Genomic DNA, 10,866 nt, shown 5'->3' on the forward strand with positions numbered 1-10,866 from the left:
AATAGAGCTTGTTCTCGATCTATCTTTGACAATATATATATATATATATCAATTGTGTTTCTTTTTTGGCTAATCACATAACCAAAGACAAACAAAGAAATATTTGTTGTGGTTTGCTCTAAAGTTAGCACTTATTTTCTTAAGTTTGTGTTAGTTGATGTGAATTTCACTTATCTTATACTATTAGAATTTTTATTTTTTATTTTTTTTTAATTCTGTTTAGAGTTTGACACTATTTATAAGTTAAGAGAATGTTCTAAACTACTCTCAATATATAAAACAAATCTTGTCTGATTCAGCTCAAAGAGTAGTTTATTAATATTCAACTATTATATTTTTACAAATATGTAACTATTAATAATTATGGTCAAAATAATAATATTAACGAACACACACCGTCAAAATGAAACAACATTTAGGATCCGAGGGAGTATTATCCTAATTCATTAAGTGTTGTTCTCTTTACATTATTTTTCATAATTAGTAATTATTTTTCTTGAATTGAAATTTTATTTTATTTAAATTAAATTGCTAAGGCTAAACTTAAATTATTCATATTGGACTTTAATTATTTTCATTTATTAATTTATTTACTAACTTTTTATTATATTTGTTTTTAAAAGTTACTAATTTTTACTAATTAAAACTCATTTTTATAGAACTAAAATTATTTTCAACATGTTTTCTATGCGGTTGGCCACACAATGTGACCACTTATAAAAAAAACAGATAACCTCTATAAACTCAACAAATAACCCCTATAAACTTAACAAAGTAATCCATATAATACAAACCAAGTAAGGTCCTGTTCACTTCACCTTAAAAAATAATACAAAGTATTCAGTAAAAATAATTTCAGTTTAGTAAAATACTTACAGTTCAGTAAAATCAGTAACTTTAAAGAAAAAATATAATAGAAATTCAGTTAACTTAATTGGTGAATTTATTTTCACTTAACTTATTTAACTAAACTAAAATTATCCCGTTAGACTAAAATTATCCCGTCAAATTAAACTAAACTATAATTAGCATTACTAAATTGCTAAAATTATTTGAATAAGATGAAAAGATAAGAGTTATAATTATTTCATATAAGATCAAAAAATAACTTTATTTTAGATAATTTATTGTTTTATGTTCGACCTTTTTATCGCTAAATATTTTAATTCCAAAATGAAAAAAAAAATCTTTCTAATAAACATCCTGTGGTGTTAGATAAATATTTATAACATGTTCTAAAATGATACTCCATATTAATTTGAGAATGCATATCAAAATACGCAACGACGGTGTAATTATGTTCATTTGATTTAACATTTCTACTTTAAATTATTTTATCAAGGCCATGTTCACTCCATCTTAAAATAATAATATTCAGTAAAAATAATTTTAGTTCAGCAAAAATAAAATCTATTTTGTTAAAATTATTTCATTTCAATAAAAATCAGTTATTCGAAAGAAGAATTATAAAAGAGAATCTGTAAAAATAATTTCAGTTCAGTAAAAATAATTTCAATTCAATAAAATTAATTTAAGTTTAGCAAAAATAATTTTAGTTTTATAAAAATAATTTCAATTCAGCAAAAATAAGGTGAAATGAATGAGGTCTAATGTCTTTGAGGCGTTCAGTAGCTTTTGTCCCAAAAAAATTTATGAAGATTACATAATTGGAAAGTACACATTTATACATTCTAAGAGAACCCCCAATTGATATATTTTTCCTTATATGGATTAAGGTACATGTAAAGTTAAAAATTTGAATCAAACAACTATACCACATTAGAAAAAATAAGTTTAGATTTTATCTAAGGGTAATGCTATATGTAAGCCCTTAGGGCTGCAGATAAGCATTATATTCGCTTTTGAAAATTGTACGGAGTATAAATTAAAAATTCATAATTAAAAAACACGCGTAAATTAATGTCATTAGTGTGTAATACTATATATACCTCTTAGGGATGTATATAAACATTAAATACACTCTTGAAATTATATAAAATTAAAAATTCATGATCAAACACGCGTAAATCAGACAACCAACGCTTAACCCTAAACAAAAATAAAGTGAAATAAACATACTCATAGTCAATAGAACCTTGGAAAAACATTACAACCTTAACGTTTACAGAGTATCCTGATTTCAAATTTAATTGTTGTTCTATTGAGACACATTTTAAACATGCAAATATGCAATGGGTCTTATCCACAAGTAGGAAAATTTAGGTTATGAGTCCAAAGCAGAGAATTCCCTTGAAGTGTACAAAATTAAAAGTACAGATTCACGAAAAAAGAGGGGAGAGAAAAAGAAGAGATACACTATAAATACTTGTATAGTAAAAGTAGTACTCCGTACAGTACAGTAGAGTATATAGGTTGAAAGTGGCCTTTTCTATAAAAAAAGTGCAACTCCAACGGCAATATCTTTAAGTCCTCTCCAAAATAAAGATTAAAGAACGTAATCACGAATAATAAAAGCCTATAATGTGCTCCTAAGCACGGAAGTGAGTTGAAGACTAAAATCATACAATGTATGAACTAGGAGCCAGCAATAAGTTGTACTCGTAGGTTGGTGCTTGCATAAGGATTTAGTTTGAGAGAGGGGGTTGGGGTTGGGGTTGGGACGAGCTTATTTTCGACAGGAAATGTACAAGTCCCCGAGCATTGAAGTGAACAGCAAGGACATACATGCGTGCTGGACTGTCGGGTAATGTAGGGGTCAGGGGGTGGGTAGTCACATACATACATATTCACAAGGCAGTCCAACTCCAAATTATTACATACGGAGTAGAATTTTTGGAAGTATCATCATGTGGAAATTGCGGTGTATTGAATCAAAAACCATGCTTTTTCACTTCAGTGGTACTCTATTATAATTTGCACATGTGTTGCACAATGGCTTTCCTAGGAAACCGGTGTTTCTAAAATTATTCTCATGAATCAAGTAATGTTCTTGGCACTATTGTTGCCAGATATCTTGCTCCAAACAAATTAATCTATATGACTAATGATAAACAATAACAATTCGATTATCTTTCGCACAAATTGATGGACAGAAGTACAGAACAAACACAAAAATCGAGAAAATCAAATTCACAGTCAAACCTAACACGGGGTATAATATACTTAAATTCAAGAAAATTAATCATCTTCTAAATCGTAATTAACAAGTAAAGAGACCTAAATTAAGAAACAATCATCATATTATATTAACGATAGAATAAAAAAACTAGTAGAAGTATTGATGATTGGTGAAGAGAATCTGATACAAAAAAAAGAATGAATTGAACATAATACTGAAAAAATCCTTGTAACCAGAAATACGAAATAACTAGTACATAATAAAAAATAAAAAATAAAAATTAAAAGAAAGGAGGAGGAGCAAAATACAAATTGTGATCGTAATTGACGCCTAATGGCTGAGAAACATCCATGGTATGCTTCAATTTGTGGAAACCATTCTTGAAAACGCCGAAGCCGAAGAGAAAACCAATGGCGATGACAACCAGAATCAAACAAGTGCAGAGCATGCAAACCTTACTCGGACAGCAGCACATCTTTCTTTCTTGATTTCTTCTATGAGAGAGGAATTGAATTACAAGAGTTTCGAATTGAATTACAAGAGTTTCGAATTGAATTACAAGAGTTTGAAATTGAAGAGAGTTATGATGTGATACGAAATTCTTAATTGGAAATTAGGTAGGAATATAACTATTTATAAACAGAATTACGGATTATTTATTAAAAATTAAAAAAAAAAACGGAAAAGAGCAGTTGAATGTGGGTTGGAATACAGAGAGGTGAGGTGAGGGCTGAAGATGGGAAATATAACTCCCGTGGCCGTGATTATCTGATGATGGTAACTTGTTTCCAAACTGTTATGTTGCAGTTTTACCGAATATTGTGGCGTTGCGTTCAAGCTCCGTCACTTTTTCTAACTTTGCAAATTACGGGCTTGGATAATGCTTGTGTTGGTCAACCCATTATTCTACATCATGGCCCAATAGCCCTTTTTATTATCTTTTCTTTGGTGTTTTTTTTTGGTTTGGAATGATGTCGCAACTTTTTCATTACCAAATGAATGTTGATCAATAGATTCCCTCCTCCATGTGATTTGTTTCTAAACAATCATCTTCATAACACTCTCTTCCTCTTTCACTCAATATATAACAATCATCCACTTTTATTTTAATCATCATACAATTGAGATGAATATTTTTAGTTAAATTTGTACTTTGCACAAGTTGTATTCTAATAATGTCGTAGCTATTAAGCAGGGAAAAATAATGCATGACATGTTACTTATTTACTGTATAAAAGAGCAAATATTAGGCTCTGTTATGTTCACCTTAGATAAGATAAGTTCAGCAAAAATAAGTTCAGATAAGTTGTAATAAGAGTTAATCAGGGCTACCAAGTTTAATTTATAACTAAAATAAGTTCTAATAAAGGTTAATAACTTCAGATAAGATCAGATAAGTTTAGATAACTTCAGATAAGATCAGATAAGTTTAGAGCAAGTTTAGCGCAGTCTTATCTTAAGACTTTAATCCATTGCCACGTCAGCTTTTAGATTAAATTTACTTTTTTTTTCTAATTTATAATTATGTTAAGACTCTTTAAGACTCGATAAAATTTATCTCTTCAATCGCTCAGACTCATTTTTTACATATAAATAAAATTATTAAAGTTTTTTAAAAATTAAAAAAAAATAATTGAGTGTTAAATTGAGTCTGAAGTTGAGTCTTGAATTTTCAAGACTCCACTTCAGATTTTATTAAGACCAAACTTCATAAATGCTTACAAATAATAAAGTCTCGTCTTAAGACCGCAAGATTAGAAAATGATGATGTCATCTAGAATCTTAAGACCTAGGGCTAATCTTGCTCTTAGATAAGTTCAGATAAGATCAGATAAGTAAAAATCAGGTGAATAGAACACGCCCTTAGTCAAATGATCATTCGAAAGTTGCTTCTGTATAACAAGTGCAAAGTGTTCAATCGTCTAATAGTATCAATAGTGGGTGAGGGGAGGGGGGTTTTAAAAAAGTAATTGTAATACCTCGTATTTTTATGTATTTTTATAAAGTATTTGAGTATTAATAAAATGTATTATTAAGGGCTCAAGTATTTTAATTTAATATTTTAAAGGGTTAAAGTATTTTAAATATAAGGTTTTATAAAAGTAAAATATATTTTGGGCCAAACGTTTATTAATTATTGGGCAATGTAAATTATTCCTACATACTCTTATTGGAATAACCCATTCCAAAACCCATAACTTAAGCCCTATCTCATAACTTAAGCCCACATTTTTATAAGCACAAATTTAACCCTACACTCTCTACTTTATAAATACACCATGAATCCCCAAAAATTTCCCACACAAAAAGGTTAGTCTTATTTTCTTTCTCCTTTGTTTTATTAATTTGTGTAATTATAATTATTGATTTATGGGTTTCGATTTTATTGTTTGAAATTAATTTAATTAGTAACAGATTGTATTTTGATGATTAAACTTTATAATTTCAGATTTTATAAATGTCATAATTTTCAGATTTTGTAAATTTTATAACCTAGGGTTTTTTAATTATTGAAAATCACAATTTTAGGATTTTTACGAACAATTGATTTAGGGCTTTTATAGTAATGATGTTTGAAATTTTGGTGATTATAACTAATGATTAGTTTAACTTAATTCCAGATTATTTTGAACACGTAAATTCGTGTTTTAATTTTTGGATTTCCGTTCGTTAATATTAATCCCGTTTTAATCCCGATCAGGTTCTGAACTCATCCGATTTTGATTAAAAAAAAAAGTAGTGTTTTCCATGTGGAAACAACGTTTTAAGAAAGACTCACTACCTTTGGTAGTGTGTACCACCCTCTCGTGGCCAAATTCAGCCTCTAAATATGATTTTCGGGGCAGTTTTTGATTTTTAACGAAGTTTTTTTTATGCTTTAAATTTTATCCTTGAGTTTAAAGGGTAAGAGATAATTTAATGTTTCTATGGATAATTTAAGTATAAAGATGTATTTTGATGAAGTTTTAAAAGGGTTTTTGATTAGTTTAAAATACTGGAATTTTATTTAAAGTAGTATAATTGTGATTTTAATGAAAGGGTGTGATTACCCATTAAAAAGGAGTTTAATTAGGGGTTTTTAAATAATTTTCAGATTTTTTTAAGTAGTCTAAAGTAAATTTAAGTTGCTGGAAATTGTGTATACAAGGAGAATTAATATAGTATTATTGTCCCTTTATGTAAGAAACTTGATTCGGGAATTGTTGTAGTGTAATCGGCTACTTTAAGGGTTTATTTGAGGTGCGTTCGCGTACTTAGCATAATTATGTTGATGTAGTAGCATGCTAAATGTGTTTGATTGATTACAAGTAATATCATGCTAGGTTTGGAATGGAAATTATGATTTGGATGTTATTGGTGATTGGATTATGAAGCATGATTTATTTGTGATGGATTATTGAATGGAAAATAATAGTTTGGAATATTATTTATGAACCACATATTTATTTATGGCATGATAGAGAGCATGTTTAATTAAACTAAATGTTTAATTTGGTTTGGAATATTGAAAAGGAATTTTATTATGGTTCATATAATTTTTATTGATGTTATAAGCATGAGGAAAGAGCTATATAAGTGTCCATGTACACGAGGAATAAATTGTATGTTGGTGCCGTAGTGCACTTAAGGTGTTTTCAACACCGAGGGATAGGATTTGTGGCGCTTCATGCGTTTAAGGTGTCCTTGACACCGAGGTAGAATTAAAAAGGGTTCAACATTTAATTATTCAAGAATTAAATTGGTATATTGAATTGTTTGATTAATTATTGTTGATTGAATGATTATGGTTTGAGAGTCATCACTGAGTTTAATAATCTGTAAATAACGTAAAATGAAAGAGATTACGCACCAAAACTCTTGGAACGTATATACCTTGAGTATGAACATACGGGGGGAGTTATGGGGTTTTATATTTAACCATAACTTCTACTGGAGTACAGGACGTTGTACATTCCTTTTATTATTATTATGCGCAGGAATTCCGCCAACTATGTATGGTTATTGATGTTGGCACGGTTAGCTCCCGTGTCAGTAACCTCAATTTATTTCGGGGAGATTAGGGGGAAACCCGTTCGATGCGTAATCAATGCTAAATAAATTATGTACTTGTCTAGTTGAGAAGTTTTGTTGGATGTTGTATGATTGAAAAACAGATGCAAAAAGGTAAGTTGTGTGTTGATAGGTAAGTGCATGTTAGTGTGTTAATTACGCTTATGTACTCAGCTTTGCTGATTATGTGTTTTGTGTGTTTGTTGGCTTTGTCTTTATCTTGGCCCTATGATGACCCATTTTTAATGGAGAGTAGTGGAAACAAGTGGAGAGAAGCTTTCAGGTGACGAAGCATATTCATGAACGGACATGAGTGAAGAGCGAATCATGCTAGTTTCCATAAGTATAGGATGTGTTTAATGCTTTATTTATTTGTGATACTATTATTGTGCATGGCTAACGAAAAGGTTTTGAGTTCGGTTTGGTTTTAATAAGGGCCTATAATGGTTCCAAGTTGTAGGTTGATTTTATTTTACTTCGTTTGACTTTGGTTTGACTTTACTTTCGTTGCTTGACTTTTTCAAGTTGACTTGTTTTGAAAGGTTTTGAAATTAGTCTTCCGCTGTGTGTCTTTGATAGTTACCTTACCCGTTTTCACGGTGGCGGTAATGTCTTAGATATTCCTATTTAAAGTTTTATACATGACAAAACAGGTATTTTAAAAGAAAGGAATTTCTAGGGTGTTACAGTAATAGCGTACTCAATTCACCTTACTAGAATGTACCCGTGCAGGAAAAAAGTAGTATACGTGGAAGTTATAGAATTTTTTTTTTTTTTTTTTTTTTTTTTTGGGGGGGGGGGAAAGGAAGTTATGGATTTTATTCATATTAATTTGGAATTGTAGCAGTTATTTGTAAGTTGTTCTCAAAGAAAAGAAGAGAATGCATGAGAATTGAGAGTTGGAGTCTTGAAGGGCTGTGGTGAATTGACTCTGCAATTATATATAAGACTAGAGCATACCCATGCTTTGCATGGTATACATTATACGCGAAAGAAAATTACCTAAAGTGAAATGTTGGTGGTTATTGGTATCTCTTGAAAAAATACAAAAAGATAAAATCAAAAAATAGTTGGAAAGGTAGGGTAGTTATTGGTGTTTTAAAAAATAATAATAAAAAAAAAAGTGTGATCAATAAAATTTGAGGATTGGGGATTTGGGGGATTGTTGTGAATTGACTGTACAATTATATTATAGATATTTTTTATTGATTTAACTTTACCTAAACTTATTAGATTTTTTAAACTCATTTCAGTTGTAAATTACACAAAGTAACCCTTTACTTTATAGAGCTTGTTTTATATCTATACTTATTGATCTATTACTAGAATTTATTTTTCCTAAATCTCACTCTTTGGTGAGAAATAACAACTTTTTTATCGAAGTTGGTCACCGAAATTCTAAAATAAGATTTAATGATGAGTCATGGAAAAAATGCTTGTGGCTTGTTTAAAAAAAATATACAATAAAATTAACATATGAGATAAAGAGAGGATAAGAATGTTAATGAGGCAGTTGAAATAGGAAATTCTCCCCATCCCCACTCCTTTTGAATGAGGATGGGTCCATGTTTGACGAGGGTGGATTGGGATATGGATAAATTTTGTACCCATATATGGGGATAACGGATGTCGGACAAGAATAATTTTTCAAGTTGTAAATACCCCGCCCCACCCGCCTTGCCTCGTACTCGCTCTACCCTACCCATTTTGCAATAAAATGATGTAGATTTATTTATTTTTACTTCTATTTGCATTATTTATAATATGATTATAATTTTATTTGTATTACTTAGGTTGTATCATTGCCTTTTTTTTTAATTGAATTACTAAAACTTTTACCCCTCAAAAAAAAAAAAAAATACTAAAACTTTTACTTAAACTATATTTAGGTCTTTACAGTTTTTTTTTTTTATTTTTTTTATCCTTTTCTAAATTATTTTAAAAGCGGGTGTAATGTGAGAAATTTATGGGTAATGGGCAGGGGTGAAGTGGAGTTGAGATATGGATGGATACCCAGGTGGGGGATGAGCGATAAGACCCGCGGGGATGGAGACGGATTATAGACCCATTACGAGATTGGATGGGGATGAGGTTGAAAATATAAGGTGATTTGAGAATGGGAATAGGAAAATGAACCCCGTACTACCCTAATGACACCCCTACTTATGTGAACCCATTAGACCATACTGAAACTTATGATCTTAGTTGTAAAATGAACTTAAGTAACCCTTAAATATCATTAGCATAATTATTTTAGAATTTAAATCTTACATGAACTAAACACTCCCCGTGTCCCTAAAGAGAAGTCTCACTTACCTCTTGTACATGTTTTTAGGAAAAATAATAAAATAATAAATTTTGTAAGGTCATGTTTAATTTATCTTATTTTTACTTATTTTAAATCAGATCATAAAATTAAAAAAAAAAAAAGAAAAAAAGTATAGACTAGACCACAAAAAAAAAATTATGACATGCTTTATCGTTTTATGCGTGGTTATGTCGTTAAATATCTTTCACTTCATAAATAAAAATTATGAAATTACATATTTATAAAATACGTATTGTTACAAATCTAACAAGAACCAATTTGATACATTTTTTCTTTATAGATTATCGTATACATAGTTAAGGTCAAAGTTTGTTCATATCAGACAATCAAATCAGGTTGGATCATATCAGGCCAAATAAGGTGAAATAAATAAGTCCTAAATCTAGTTGATTTAAAGGTGAATAAAAAAGCAAAACAGTAGAAGTTAAAATATATGGTAGGGTTTGATTGATTAAAAGTGAACATTAATAAATAAAGGCGAGAGCTTTTAGGGAATTGAAACTTTTCTATGGAGACGGAGGGAATTGTAATTCTTATCTTAACTTATTTTTCATGAAAATCATCTAGCTAATTGGATTTATGATTTTAATCTATCTAATTTGAGCTTATAAATTATATATAACTTTAAATTGTTATACTTTTTTTTTCCCGATATATATAAGTGGAAATATGGTGAGTGGAATAAGGCTTAAGGATAAGAAAGATTTTAGTGGCTACTTGTGACACATTTACCAAGTTTAAAAGTTAAAAACATTAACTTTCATTTGGTGTTTTAATGTTACTACGTGCTCCCGTAATTATACCGTATATGCTTATAACAATATTCTAAAATTTAACAACAATACTAATGGATTGTGGTCCAAACTATGGGTAAGCATGGGAAGGATACCCGTACTGTTAGTACTAACGGTTCGGGTACCCGATAACCAATGTCACTAAAAGTGATATCCATAAACCGAACCGAAAAGTTCGGGTATTCGGATTTTTCGGATCGGCTATCGAGTACCCAACAAGGTATCCAATAATGATAATTAAACTTAATAATGTAGTTATTATGATATCATTTAACACTAATTAACAACACTACTTGACCAAATTATTAATATTATTAATAATCATTGGTATTATAAAGTGATTATGAAGTAAAGTAAGAGTTTTGATTTTGGGAAAATAGATTTAAGTAGGAAAAAAACAAAAAATTGCTAATTATATCGGATCGAATAACCCTTAATTTTAAAATGATACCCGTTAACCATACCCGATAACAAATTATCAGAACGGGTACCCGAACCGTTATGATTATCGGATCGGGTACCCTAATTTTCGAAATGGTTACGGATCGGATTTTTGGTTTTTCGGGTAGTTTTGCTTAGCCCTAGTCCAAACCAAGTGAGTTGAATATTGCTCG

This window comes from Chenopodium album, chromosome 13 (genome assembly GCF_948465745.1).
Source record: "Chenopodium album chromosome 13, dcCheAlbu1.1, whole genome shotgun sequence".
Lineage (NCBI taxonomy): Eukaryota > Viridiplantae > Streptophyta > Magnoliopsida > Caryophyllales > Amaranthaceae > Chenopodium > Chenopodium album.